Raw genomic sequence first — 14,357 nt, 5'->3', positions numbered from 1 at the left:
CCCTGTAAGGGGGTGGTGCACTGTACCCGAAGATACTGCCATATCGGGTCAATGCATAGGGCGACGGAAGCAAGCTTCGAAATCGGCCCCCGTTCTCAAAAATCCATTTAATATATGGTCCCCAGATAGGGGACGTATCAGATATTAAACTGATAAGAACAGATACTACACTTGATCTTAGCCAAAAGGCCGAGAAGCGATAACCGTGAAAGGGGCGGGCCCAACAAGGTCCCCTTCATGGGCACTATCACTGCTTGCTGTCAGGGAGGCTGCCAGACAATTTTCCATGCACACTCTGGGCTGGGGGGCAGTCAACCACCAGTACACACAGCAGAACCTAAACCCATACCATTATTGCTAAGCAGCAAGACAGGGGCCCATTGCACTCCCACGGGGCCTTTTTAAATGCAATCCATAACCCGGATTTGCCAGGAACCCTTCTTACTCCTCCTACTTGCATGTGACACTGGGCTTAGGATCTGCATAGGAAACACACACACAAGCACACACCTACCTTTGTTGCCTGCAGATGCCTCCTTGGCTGTCCCCAAACGGTATCAAACCAACACCCACGGGAAGCTGTAAGCATAGAGGACATGCCTGCACCCCATTGGACTTACCTGTGTGGGTTAAATCCGGGTTATTTGACAACCTATGGCGGTGATGGTTCTGCTCAGGCAGAGCAGTGCTGATGCTCCTCATAAAGCTGTCGCTGCTGTGAAGGTTCTAGGTGACATCACAAATCCCTATGGTTACATACACAACAAAGCTGGGTTGTTGTTGTTTACACTCTGCAAGGCCTGTGGAAGTGAGTGACATCATAGCACTGTAGTTCTGAGGGTTCTAGATGGATGCAACAATCTCCTGTTGCTTCTATGAAGGCCATAATAGACGACATCACCAAACAGCTCCATAGTCACATACACAGCAAAGGAGAGATGTTGTTTACACCTAGTGATGTCAGTGGTATTGAGTGACATCACAGCACAGTGCTAAGGCTCCTGGGCCTGGACACAGCAGCGGCTGCAATATCTCAACGGAGAATACGTTTATATATATGTGTGTGTGTGCGCGTATATATATATATATATATATATATATATATATATATATTTCTCCGCCGAAATCACTTTTAAACCCATTTCCACCTTTTTTTCCCTTCTCTTCCTCTTACTTTTTTTTCACGTTTTTTTACGTTTTTCTCCTTTTCGCCTCTTTTCTGGGCGTATTATTCTTCTTTTTCTTCTTTTTTTTCGTCTAATGCATACCCCATCAGTGCAGCAATGCTTATTCAATACCGCCAGCAGATGGAGACACTGGGGGATAATTTTCTAAGGATTTATACTGATTTTTCCTGTCTGAATTTGTCGCACAGAAAGTTGCAGGCCAAATATGTGTGACATTTCTGCGACTTTAGCTTCTAGAGCATTTTTACAACATTATACATAGGTGCTGAATACATAAAAAGCGACTGTTCAGCGACAGACAAGTCGCATCGGCTGAAAGTAGGCCAGAATGTCAGTCCATGTTGGAGCAGGTTTAGATACAGTCTAAAGTATAGATCTCAAAGTCTGTGCACAGAATTTAGCAAGGGCCTCGCACCTTCTGATGCATCAGGTAGGTGCACAATAGCATAGCCTAACCCTCTGTACTTTGGTCTATATTGATGCGGGACATAGACAGCCAGCTGATGACCAATCCATTAGTGCAATGGATGGCTGGAAGCATTTGTCTTTGCCTTTGCAATACCACAGAAGCAATGCATGGTCAATGTACAGCAATGACACACCTGTGTGAACAGCCAGGAGACCCCCCCCCCCCATGTTATGTTACATAGTTACATAGTTAGTACGGTCGAAAAAAGACATATGTCCATCAAGTTCAACCAGGGAATTAAGGGGTAGGGGTGTGGCGCGATATTGGGGAAGGGATGAGATTTTATATTTCTTCATAAGCATTAATCTTATTTTGTCAATTAGGAACATTCAGCACCCACCCGCTATCAAGGCAGCTGCCTATCATGTCATGCCCTACCTGCACAGGTGTGCTGGCTACTTAAATGATCCAATTAAGGAGGCCATTTAGTCAGCAGCAGCAGAAGTCCTGTGCCTGGACGCTCCAACAGGGGCCAGACACAAGCAGAAGCAGAAGCAGCAGAAGCAGCAGCAGCAGCACCACCTTTTGTTTTTTGGCTGCAGCAGCAAGGCCCACAGGGCTGGCTAGCTGGCTAGCCAGCAAGCAGGTAGCAATGAAAGTAGGAATCTTTCTTTTTAACCCTGTAAGGGGGTGGTGCACTGTACCCGAAGATACTGCCATATCGGGTCAATGCATAGGGCGACGGAAGCAAGCTTCGAAATCGGCCCCCGTTCTCAAAAATCCATTTAATATATGGTCCCCAGATAGGGGACGTATCAGATATTAAACTGATAAGAACAGATACTACACTTGATCTTAGCCAAAAGGCCGAGAAGCGATAACCGTGAAAGGGGCGGGCCCAACAAGGTCCCCTTCATGGGCACTATCACTGCTTGCTGTCAGGGAGGCTGCCAGACAATTTTCCATGCACACTCTGGGCTGGGGGGCAGTCAACCACCAGTACACACAGCAGAACCTAAACCCATACCATTATTGCTAAGCAGCAAGACAGGGGCCCATTGCACTACCACGGGGCCTTTTTAAATGCAATCCATAACCCGGATTTGCCAGGAACCCTTCTTACTCCTCCTACTTGCATGTGACACTGGGCTTAGGATCTGCATAGGAAACACACACACAAGCACACACCTACCTTTGTTGCCTGCAGATGCCTCCTTGGCTGTCCCCAAACGGTATCAAACCAACACCCACGGGAAGCTGTAAGCATAGAGGACATGCCTGCACCCCATTGGACTTACCTGTGTGGGTTAAATCCGGGTTATTTGACAACCTATGGCGGTGATGGTTCTGCTCAGGCAGAGCAGTGCTGATGCTCTCATAAAGCTGTCGCTGCTGTGAAGGTTCTAGGTGACATCACAAATCCCTATGGTTACATACACAACAAAGCTGGGTTGTTGTTGTTTACACTCTGCAAGGCCTGTGGAAGTGAGTGACATCATAGCACTGTAGTTCTGAGGGTTCTAGATGGATGCAACAATCTCCTGTTGCTTCTATGAAGGCCATAATAGACGACATCACCAAACAGCTCCATAGTCACATACACAGCAAAGGAGAGATGTTGTTTACACCTAGTGATGTCAGTGGTATTGAGTGACATCACAGCACAGTGCTAAGGCTCCTGGGCCTGGACACAGCAGCGGCTGCAATATCTCAACGGAGAATACGTTTATATATATGTGTGTGTGTGCGCGTATATAGTATATATATATATATATATATATATATATATATATATATATTTCTCCGCCGAAATCACTTTTAAACCCATTTCCACCTTTTTTTCCCTTCTCTTCCTCTTACTTTTTTTTCACGTTTTTTTACGTTTTTCTCCTTTTCGCCTCTTTTCTGGGCGTATTATTCTTCTTTTTCTTCTTTTTTTTCGTCTAATGCATACCCCATCAGTGCAGCAATGCTTATTCAATACCGCCAGCAGATGGAGACACTGGGGGATAATTTTCTAAGGATTTATACTGATTTTTCCTGTCTGAATTTGTCGCACAGAAAGTTGCAGGCCAAATATGTGTGACATTTCTGCGACTTTAGCTTCTAGAGCATTTTTACAACATTATACATAGGTGCTGAATACATAAAAAGCGACTGTTCAGCGACAGACAAGTCGCATCGGCTGAAAGTAGGCCAGAATGTCAGTCCATGTTGGAGCAGGTTTAGATACAGTCTAAAGTATAGATCTCAAAGTCTGTGCACAGAATTTAGCAAGGGCCTCGCACCTTCTGATGCATCAGGTAGGTGCACAATAGCATAGCCTAACCCTCTGTACTTTGGTCTATATTGATGCGGGACATAGACAGCCAGCTGATGACCAATCCATTAGTGCAATGGATGGCTGGAAGCATTTGTCTTTGCCTTTGCAATACCACAGAAGCAATGCATGGTCAATGTACAGCAATGACACACCTGTGTGAACAGCCAGGAGACCCCCCCCCCCCCATGTTATGTTACATAGTTACATAGTTAGTACGGTCGAAAAAAGACATATGTCCATCACGTTCAACCAGGGAATTAAGGGGTAGGGGTGTGGCGCGATATTGGGGAAGGGATGAGATTTTATATTTCTTCATAAGCATTAATCTTATTTTGTCAATTAGGAACATTCAGCACCCACCCGCTATCAAGGCAGCTGCCTATCATGTCATGCCCTACCTGCACAGGTGTGCTGGCTACTCAAATGATCCAATTAAGGAGGCCATTTAGTCAGCAGCAGCAGAAGTCCTGTGCCTGGACGCTCCAACAGGGGCCAGACACAAGCAGAAGCAGAAGCAGCAGAAGCAGCAGCAGCACCACCTTTTGTTTTTTGGCTGCAGCAGCAGCAAGGCCCACAGGGCTGGCTAGCTGGCTAGCCAGCAAGCAGGTAGCAATGAAAGTAGGAATCTTTCTTTTTAACCCTGTAAGGGGGTGGTGCACTGTACCCGAAGATACTGCCATATCGGGTCAATGCATAGGGCGACGGAAGCAAGCTTCGAAATCGGCCCCCGTTCTCAAAAATCCATTTAATATATGGTCCCCAGATAGGGGACGTATCAGATATTAAACTGATAAGAACAGATACTACACTTGATCTTAGCCAAAAGGCCGAGAAGCGATAACCGTGAAAGGGGCGGGCCCAACAAGGTCCCCTTCATGGGCACTATCACTGCTTGCTGTCAGGGAGGCTGCCAGACAATTTTCCATGCACACTCTGGGCTGGGGGGCAGTCAACCACCAGTACACACAGCAGAACCTAAACCCATACCATTATTGCTAAGCAGCAAGACAGGGGCCCATTGCACTCCCACGGGGCCTTTTTAAATGCAATCCATAACCCGGATTTGCCAGGAACCCTTCTTACTCCTCCTACTTGCATGTGACACTGGGCTTAGGATCTGCATAGGAAACACACACACAAGCACACACCTACCTTTGTTGCCTGCAGATGCCTCCTTGGCTGTCCCCAAACGGTATCAAACCAACACCCACGGGAAGCTGTAAGCATAGAGGACATGCCTGCACCCCATTGGACTTACCTGTGTGGGTTAAATCCGGGTTATTTGACAACCTATGGCGGTGATGGTTCTGCTCAGGCAGAGCAGTGCTGATGCTCCTCATAAAGCTGTCGCTGCTGTGAAGGTTCTAGGTGACATCACAAATCCCTATGGTTACATACACAACAAAGCTGGGTTGTTGTTGTTTACACTCTGCAAGGCCTGTGGAAGTGAGTGACATCATAGCACTGTAGTTCTGAGGGTTCTAGATGGATGCAACAATCTCCTGTTGCTTCTATGAAGGCCATAATAGACGACATCACCAAACAGCTCCATAGTCACATACACAGCAAAGGAGAGATGTTGTTTACACCTAGTGATGTCAGTGGTATTGAGTGACATCACAGCACAGTGCTAAGGCTCCTGGGCCTGGACACAGCAGCGGCTGCAATATCTCAACGGAGAATACGTTTATATATATGTGTGTGTGTGCGCGTATATATATATATATATATATATATATATATATATATATATATATATATTTCTCCGCCGAAATCACTTTTAAACCCATTTCCACCTTTTTTTCCCTTCTCTTCCTCTTACTTTTTTTTCACGTTTTTTTACGTTTTTCTCCTTTTCGCCTCTTTTCTGGGCGTATTATTCTTCTTTTTCTTCTTTTTTTTTGTCTAATGCATACCCCATCAGTGCAGCAATGCTTATTCAATACCGCCAGCAGATGGAGACACTGGGGGATAATTTTCTAAGGATTTATACTGATTTTTCCTGTCTGAATTTGTCGCACAGAAAGTTGCAGGCCAAATATGTGTGACATTTCTGCGACTTTAGCTTCTAGAGCATTTTTACAACATTATACATAGGTGCTGAATACATAAAAAGCGACTGTTCAGCGACAGACAAGTCGCATCGGCTGAAAGTAGGCCAGAATGTCAGTCCATGTTGGAGCAGGTTTAGATACAGTCTAAAGTATAGATCTCAAAGTCTGTGCACAGAATTTAGCAAGGGCCTCGCACCTTCTGATGCATCAGGTAGGTGCACAATAGCATAGCCTAACCCTCTGTACTTTGGTCTATATTGATGCGGGACATAGACAGCCAGCTGATGACCAATCCATTAGTGCAATGGATGGCTGGAAGCATTTGTCTTTGCCTTTGCAATACCACAGAAGCAATGCATGGTCAATGTACAGCAATGACACACCTGTGTGAACAGCCAGGAGACCCCCCCCCCCCCATGTTATGTTACATAGTTACATAGTTAGTACGGTCGAAAAAAGACATATGTCCATCACGTTCAACCAGGGAATTAAGGGGTAGGGGTGTGGCGCGATATTGGGGAAGGGATGAGATTTTATATTTCTTCATAAGCATTAATCTTATTTTGTCAATTAGGAACATTCAGCACCCACCCGCTATCAAGGCAGCTGCCTATCATGTCATGCCCTACCTGCACAGGTGTGCTGGCTACTCAAATGATCCAATTAAGGAGGCCATTTAGTCAGCAGCAGCAGAAGTCCTGTGCCTGGACGCTCCAACAGGGGCCAGACACAAGCAGAAGCAGAAGCAGCAGAAGCAGCAGCAGCACCACCTTTTGTTTTTTGGCTGCAGCAGCAGCAAGGCCCACAGGGCTGGCTAGCTGGCTAGCCAGCAAGCAGGTAGCAATGAAAGTAGGAATCTTTCTTTTTAACCCTGTAAGGGGGTGGTGCACTGTACCCGAAGATACTGCCATATCGGGTCAATGCATAGGGCGACGGAAGCAAGCTTCGAAATCGGCCCCCGTTCTCAAAAATCCATTTAATATATGGTCCCCAGATAGGGGACGTATCAGATATTAAATGATAAGAACAGATACTACACTTGATCTTAGCCAAAAGGCCGAGAAGCGATAACCGTGAAAGGGGCGGGCCCAACAAGGTCCCCTTCATGGGCACTATCACTGCTTGCTGTCAGGGAGGCTGCCAGACAATTTTCCATGCACACTCTGGGCTGGGGGGCAGTCAACCACCAGTACACACAGCAGAACCTAAACCCATACCATTATTGCTAAGCAGCAAGACAGGGGCCCATTGCACTCCCACGGGGCCTTTTTAAATGCAATCCATAACCCGGATTTGCCAGGAACCCTTCTTACTCCTCCTACTTGCATGTGACACTGGGCTTAGGATCTGCATAGGAAACACACACACAAGCACACACCTACCTTTGTTGCCTGCAGATGCCTCCTTGGCTGTCCCCAAACGGTATCAAACCAACACCCACGGGAAGCTGTAAGCATAGAGGACATGCCTGCACCCCATTGGACTTACCTGTGTGGGTTAAATCCGGGTTATTTGACAACCTATGGCGGTGATGGTTCTGCTCAGGCAGAGCAGTGCTGATGCTCCTCATAAAGCTGTCGCTGCTGTGAAGGTTCTAGGTGACATCACAAATCCCTATGGTTACATACACAACAAAGCTGGGTTGTTGTTGTTTACACTCTGCAAGGCCTGTGGAAGTGAGTGACATCATAGCACTGTAGTTCTGAGGGTTCTAGATGGATGCAACAATCTCCTGTTGCTTCTATGAAGGCCATAATAGACGACATCACCAAACAGCTCCATAGTCACATACACAGCAAAGGAGAGATGTTGTTTACACCTAGTGATGTCAGTGGTATTGAGTGACATCACAGCACAGTGCTAAGGCTCCTGGGCCTGGACACAGCAGCGGCTGCAATATCTCAACGGAGAATACGTTTATATATATGTGTGTGTGTGCGCGTATATATATATATATATATATATATATATATATATATATATATATTTCTCCGCCGAAATCACTTTTAAACCCATTTCCACCTTTTTTTCCCTTCTCTTCCTCTTACTTTTTTTTCACGTTTTTTTACGTTTTTCTCCTTTTCGCCTCTTTTCTGGGCGTATTATTCTTCTTTTTCTTCTTTTTTTTTGTCTAATGCATACCCCATCAGTGCAGCAATGCTTATTCAATACCGCCAGCAGATGGAGACACTGGGGGATAATTTTCTAAGGATTTATACTGATTTTTCCTGTCTGAATTTGTCGCACAGAAAGTTGCAGGCCAAATATGTGTGACATTTCTGCGACTTTAGCTTCTAGAGCATTTTTACAACATTATACATAGGTGCTGAATACATAAAAAGCGACTGTTCAGCGACAGACAAGTCGCATCGGCTGAAAGTAGGCCAGAATGTCAGTCCATGTTGGAGCAGGTTTAGATACAGTCTAAAGTATAGATCTCAAAGTCTGTGCACAGAATTTAGCAAGGGCCTCGCACCTTCTGATGCATCAGGTAGGTGCACAATAGCATAGCCTAACCCTCTGTACTTTGGTCTATATTGATGCGGGACATAGACAGCCAGCTGATGACCAATCCATTAGTGCAATGGATGGCTGGAAGCATTTGTCTTTGCCTTTGCAATACCACAGAAGCAATGCATGGTCAATGTACAGCAATGACACACCTGTGTGAACAGCCAGGAGACCCCCCCCCCCCATGTTATGTTACATAGTTACATAGTTAGTACGGTCGAAAAAAGACATATGTCCATCACGTTCAACCAGGGAATTAAGGGGTAGGGGTGTGGCGCGATATTGGGGAAGGGATGAGATTTTATATTTCTTCATAAGCATTAATCTTATTTTGTCAATTAGGAACATTCAGCACCCACCCGCTATCAAGGCAGCTGCCTATCATGTCATGCCCTACCTGCACAGGTGTGCTGGCTACTCAAATGATCCAATTAAGGAGGCCATTTAGTCAGCAGCAGCAGAAGTCCTGTGCCTGGACGCTCCAACAGGGGCCAGACACAAGCAGAAGCAGAAGCAGCAGAAGCAGCAGCAGCACCACCTTTTGTTTTTTGGCTGCAGCAGCAGCAAGGCCCACAGGGCTGGCTAGCTGGCTAGCCAGCAAGCAGGTAGCAATGAAAGTAGGAATCTTTCTTTTTAACCCTGTAAGGGGGTGGTGCACTGTACCCGAAGATACTGCCATATCGGGTCAATGCATAGGGCGACGGAAGCAAGCTTCGAAATCGGCCCCCGTTCTCAAAAATCCATTTAATATATGGTCCCCAGATAGGGGACGTATCAGATATTAAACTGATAAGAACAGATACTACACTTGATCTTAGCCAAAAGGCCGAGAAGCGATAACCGTGAAAGGGGCGGGCCCAACAAGGTCCCCTTCATGGGCACTATCACTGCTTGCTGTCAGGGAGGCTGCCAGACAATTTTCCATGCACACTCTGGGCTGGGGGGCAGTCAACCACCAGTACACACAGCAGAACCTAAACCCATACCATTATTGCTAAGCAGCAAGACAGGGGCCCATTGCACTCCCACGGGGCCTTTTTAAATGCAATCCATAACCCGGATTTGCCAGGAACCCTTCTTACTCCTCCTACTTGCATGTGACACTGGGCTTAGGATCTGCATAGGAAACACACACACAAGCACACACCTACCTTTGTTGCCTGCAGATGCCTCCTTGGCTGTCCCCAAACGGTATCAAACCAACACCCACGGGAAGCTGTAAGCATAGAGGACATGCCTGCACCCCATTGGACTTACCTGTGTGGGTTAAATCCGGGTTATTTGACAACCTATGGCGGTGATGGTTCTGCTCAGGCAGAGCAGTGCTGATGCTCCTCATAAAGCTGTCGCTGCTGTGAAGGTTCTAGGTGACATCACAAATCCCTATGGTTACATACACAACAAAGCTGGGTTGTTGTTGTTTACACTCTGCAAGGCCTGTGGAAGTGAGTGACATCATAGCACTGTAGTTCTGAGGGTTCTAGATGGATGCAACAATCTCCTGTTGCTTCTATGAAGGCCATAATAGACGACATCACCAAACAGCTCCATAGTCACATACACAGCAAAGGAGAGATGTTGTTTACACCTAGTGATGTCAGTGGTATTGAGTGACATCACAGCACAGTGCTAAGGCTCCTGGGCCTGGACACAGCAGCGGCTGCAATATCTCAACGGAGAATACGTTTATATATATGTGTGTGTGTGCGCGTATATATATATATATATATATATATATATATATATATATATATATTTCTCCGCCGAAATCACTTTTAAACCCATTTCCACCTTTTTTTCCCTTCTCTTCCTCTTACTTTTTTTTCACGTTTTTTTACGTTTTTCTCCTTTTCGCCTCTTTTCTGGGCGTATTATTCTTCTTTTTCTTCTTTTTTTTTGTCTAATGCATACCCCATCAGTGCAGCAATGCTTATTCAATACCGCCAGCAGATGGAGACACTGGGGGATAATTTTCTAAGGATTTATACTGATTTTTCCTGTCTGAATTTGTCGCACAGAAAGTTGCAGGCCAAATATGTGTGACATTTCTGCGACTTTAGCTTCTAGAGCATTTTTACAACATTATACATAGGTGCTGAATACATAAAAAGCGACTGTTCAGCGACAGACAAGTCGCATCGGCTGAAAGTAGGCCAGAATGTCAGTCCATGTTGGAGCAGGTTTAGATACAGTCTAAAGTATAGATCTCAAAGTCTGTGCACAGAATTTAGCAAGGGCCTCGCACCTTCTGATGCATCAGGTAGGTGCACAATAGCATAGCCTAACCCTCTGTACTTTGGTCTATATTGATGCGGGACATAGACAGCCAGCTGATGACCAATCCATTAGTGCAATGGATGGCTGGAAGCATTTGTCTTTGCCTTTGCAATACCACAGAAGCAATGCATGGTCAATGTACAGCAATGACACACCTGTGTGAACAGCCAGGAGACCCCCCCCCCCCATGTTATGTTACATAGTTACATAGTTAGTACGGTCGAAAAAAGACATATGTCCATCACGTTCAACCAGGGAATTAAGGGGTAGGGGTGTGGCGCGATATTGGGGAAGGGATGAGATTTTATATTTCTTCATAAGCATTAATCTTATTTTGTCAATTAGGAACATTCAGCACCCACCCGCTATCAAGGCAGCTGCCTATCATGTCATGCCCTACCTGCACAGGTGTGCTGGCTACTCAAATGATCCAATTAAGGAGGCCATTTAGTCAGCAGCAGCAGAAGTCCTGTGCCTGGACGCTCCAACAGGGGCCAGACACAAGCAGAAGCAGAAGCAGCAGAAGCAGCAGCAGCACCACCTTTTGTTTTTTGGCTGCAGCAGCAGCAAGGCCCACAGGGCTGGCTAGCTGGCTAGCCAGCAAGCAGGTAGCAATGAAAGTAGGAATCTTTCTTTTTAACCCTGTAAGGGGGTGGTGCACTGTACCCGAAGATACTGCCATATCGGGTCAATGCATAGGGCGACGGAAGCAAGCTTCGAAATCGGCCCCCGTTCTCAAAAATCCATTTAATATATGGTCCCCAGATAGGGGACGTATCAGATATTAAACTGATAAGAACAGATACTACACTTGATCTTAGCCAAAAGGCCGAGAAGCGATAACCGTGAAAGGGGCGGGCCCAACAAGGTCCCCTTCATGGGCACTATCACTGCTTGCTGTCAGGGAGGCTGCCAGACAATTTTCCATGCACACTCTGGGCTGGGGGGCAGTCAACCACCAGTACACACAGCAGAACCTAAACCCATACCATTATTGCTAAGCAGCAAGACAGGGGCCCATTGCACTCCCACGGGGCCTTTTTAAATGCAATCCATAACCCGGATTTGCCAGGAACCCTTCTTACTCCTCCTACTTGCATGTGACACTGGGCTTAGGATCTGCATAGGAAACACACACACAAGCACACACCTACCTTTGTTGCCTGCAGATGCCTCCTTGGCTGTCCCCAAACGGTATCAAACCAACACCCACGGGAAGCTGTAAGCATAGAGGACATGCCTGCACCCCATTGGACTTACCTGTGTGGGTTAAATCCGGGTTATTTGACAACCTATGGCGGTGATGGTTCTGCTCAGGCAGAGCAGTGCTGATGCTCCTCATAAAGCTGTCGCTGCTGTGAAGGTTCTAGGTGACATCACAAATCCCTATGGTTACATACACAACAAAGCTGGGTTGTTGTTGTTTACACTCTGCAAGGCCTGTGGAAGTGAGTGACATCATAGCACTGTAGTTCTGAGGGTTCTAGATGGATGCAACAATCTCCTGTTGCTTCTATGAAGGCCATAATAGACGACATCACCAAACAGCTCCATAGTCACATACACAGCAAAGGAGAGATGTTGTTTACACCTAGTGATGTCAGTGGTATTGAGTGACATCACAGCACAGTGCTAAGGCTCCTGGGCCTGGACACAGCAGCGGCTGCAATATCTCAACGGAGAATACGTTTATATATATGTGTGTGTGTGCGCGTATATATATATATATATATATATATATATATATATATATATATATATATTTCTCCGCCGAAATCACTTTTAAACCCATTTCCACCTTTTTTTCCCTTCTCTTCCTCTTACTTTTTTTTCACGTTTTTTTACGTTTTTCTCCTTTTCGCCTCTTTTCTGGGCGTATTATTCTTCTTTTTCTTCTTTTTTTTTGTCTAATGCATACCCCATCAGTGCAGCAATGCTTATTCAATACCGCCAGCAGATGGAGACACTGGGGGATAATTTTCTAAGGATTTATACTGATTTTTCCTGTCTGAATTTGTCGCACAGAAAGTTGCAGGCCAAATATGTGTGACATTTCTGCGACTTTAGCTTCTAGAGCATTTTTACAACATTATACATAGGTGCTGAATACATAAAAAGCGACTGTTCAGCGACAGACAAGTCGCATCGGCTGAAAGTAGGCCAGAATGTCAGTCCATGTTGGAGCAGGTTTAGATACAGTCTAAAGTATAGATCTCAAAGTCTGTGCACAGAATTTAGCAAGGGCCTCGCACCTTCTGATGCATCAGGTAGGTGCACAATAGCATAGCCTAACCCTCTGTACTTTGGTCTATATTGATGCGGGACATAGACAGCCAGCTGATGACCAATCCATTAGTGCAATGGATGGCTGGAAGCATTTGTCTTTGCCTTTGCAATACCACAGAAGCAATGCATGGTCAATGTACAGCAATGACACACCTGTGTGAACAGCCAGGAGACCCCCCCCCCCCATGTTATGTTACATAGTTACATAGTTAGTACGGTCGAAAAAAGACATATGTCCATCACGTTCAACCAGGGAATTAAGGGGTAGGGGTGTGGCGCGATATTGGGGAAGGGATGAGATTTTATATTTCTTCATAAGCATTAATCTTATTTTGTCAATTAGGAACATTCAGCACCCACCCGCTATCAAGGCAGCTGCCTATCATGTCATGCCCTACCTGCACAGGTGTGCTGGCTACTCAAATGATCCAATTAAGGAGGCCATTTAGTCAGCAGCAGCAGAAGTCCTGTGCCTGGACGCTCCAACAGGGGCCAGACACAAGCAGAAGCAGAAGCAGCAGAAGCAGCAGCAGCACCACCTTTTGTTTTTTGGCTGCAGCAGCAGCAAGGCCCACAGGGCTGGCTAGCTGGCTAGCCAGCAAGCAGGTAGCAATGAAAGTAGGAATCTTTCTTTTTAACCCTGTAAGGGGGTGGTGCACTGTACCCGAAGATACTGCCATATCGGGTCAATGCATAGGGCGACGGAAGCAAGCTTCGAAATCGGCCCCCGTTCTCAAAAATCCATTTAATATATGGTCCCCAGATAGGGGACGTATCAGATATTAAACTGATAAGAACAGATTTTTTTTACATTTTTATTGAAAAAACTCAAAAACTTAAATACATCACAAAAAATGTTTACAATACATCAAATACTGTTTTCCATAAATGTAAATTCCACATAGCTAATGCTTTTTTCTGCCCATATCTCTTTTTATCAATTAAATAGTACAAGTAAACTTCACTGTATATCATCTTCAAACATTCTTTTTCACAAATAAAATCTCTTTTGAAGACAAGGATATTACGAACTTTCCATAATACATTTTTTGTACAGTTGATAAAAATCCACAAAATTCTCTCTTTTTCTTTCGTAACTCCATCACTTTTGCCATATAAAACAACTTCATGATTTAAAACTTTTAGACCTGTTAGGAATTTCAATAAAGAACCAATTAGTCTAAAAACCTTTTGTGCAAAATAACAATTCCAGAAAAGGTGCAAAACAGTTTCATCTATATTGCAATTTTCCCGGGGACAGACACATACAGCATTTAGACCTCTTCTATATTGGAAAAATCTTACCGGAA

The 14,357-nt window shown here is 45.3% G+C and overlaps 7 non-coding genes across 7 annotated transcripts; all 7 read right to left on the bottom strand.

The window, feature by feature from the left end:
• Window positions 1–10: 10 nt before the first annotated feature.
• Window positions 11–201, bottom strand: LOC130305528 (U2 spliceosomal RNA). Its single transcript, XR_008855100.1, has one exon. It is a non-coding gene; the product is annotated as a U2 spliceosomal RNA (small nuclear RNA).
• Window positions 202–2,284: 2,083 nt separating this feature from the next.
• Window positions 2,285–2,475, bottom strand: LOC130305527 (U2 spliceosomal RNA). The gene has a single exon (XR_008855099.1). It is a non-coding gene; the product is annotated as a U2 spliceosomal RNA (small nuclear RNA).
• A 2,092-nt stretch (window positions 2,476–4,567) lies between these two features.
• Window positions 4,568–4,758, bottom strand: LOC130305526 (U2 spliceosomal RNA). The gene has a single exon (XR_008855098.1). It is a non-coding gene; the product is annotated as a U2 spliceosomal RNA (small nuclear RNA).
• A 2,094-nt stretch (window positions 4,759–6,852) lies between these two features.
• LOC130305548 (U2 spliceosomal RNA) lies at window positions 6,853–7,042 on the bottom strand. Its single transcript, XR_008855119.1, has one exon. It is a non-coding gene; the product is annotated as a U2 spliceosomal RNA (small nuclear RNA).
• Window positions 7,043–9,131: 2,089 nt separating this feature from the next.
• LOC130305525 (U2 spliceosomal RNA) lies at window positions 9,132–9,322 on the bottom strand. The gene has a single exon (XR_008855097.1). It is a non-coding gene; the product is annotated as a U2 spliceosomal RNA (small nuclear RNA).
• A 2,089-nt stretch (window positions 9,323–11,411) lies between these two features.
• On the bottom strand, window positions 11,412–11,602 carry LOC130305524 (U2 spliceosomal RNA). The gene has a single exon (XR_008855096.1). It is a non-coding gene; the product is annotated as a U2 spliceosomal RNA (small nuclear RNA).
• Window positions 11,603–13,695: 2,093 nt separating this feature from the next.
• Window positions 13,696–13,889, bottom strand: LOC130305549 (U2 spliceosomal RNA). Its single transcript, XR_008855120.1, has one exon. It is a non-coding gene; the product is annotated as a U2 spliceosomal RNA (small nuclear RNA).
• Window positions 13,890–14,357: the final 468 nt, after the last annotated feature.

Source organism: Hyla sarda, unplaced genomic scaffold, assembly GCF_029499605.1.
Source record: "Hyla sarda isolate aHylSar1 unplaced genomic scaffold, aHylSar1.hap1 scaffold_1318, whole genome shotgun sequence".
Classification (NCBI taxonomy): domain Eukaryota; kingdom Metazoa; phylum Chordata; class Amphibia; order Anura; family Hylidae; genus Hyla; species Hyla sarda.
The sequence above is the reverse complement of the archived record's forward strand: the minus strand, read 5'-3'. Positions and strand labels throughout refer to the sequence as shown.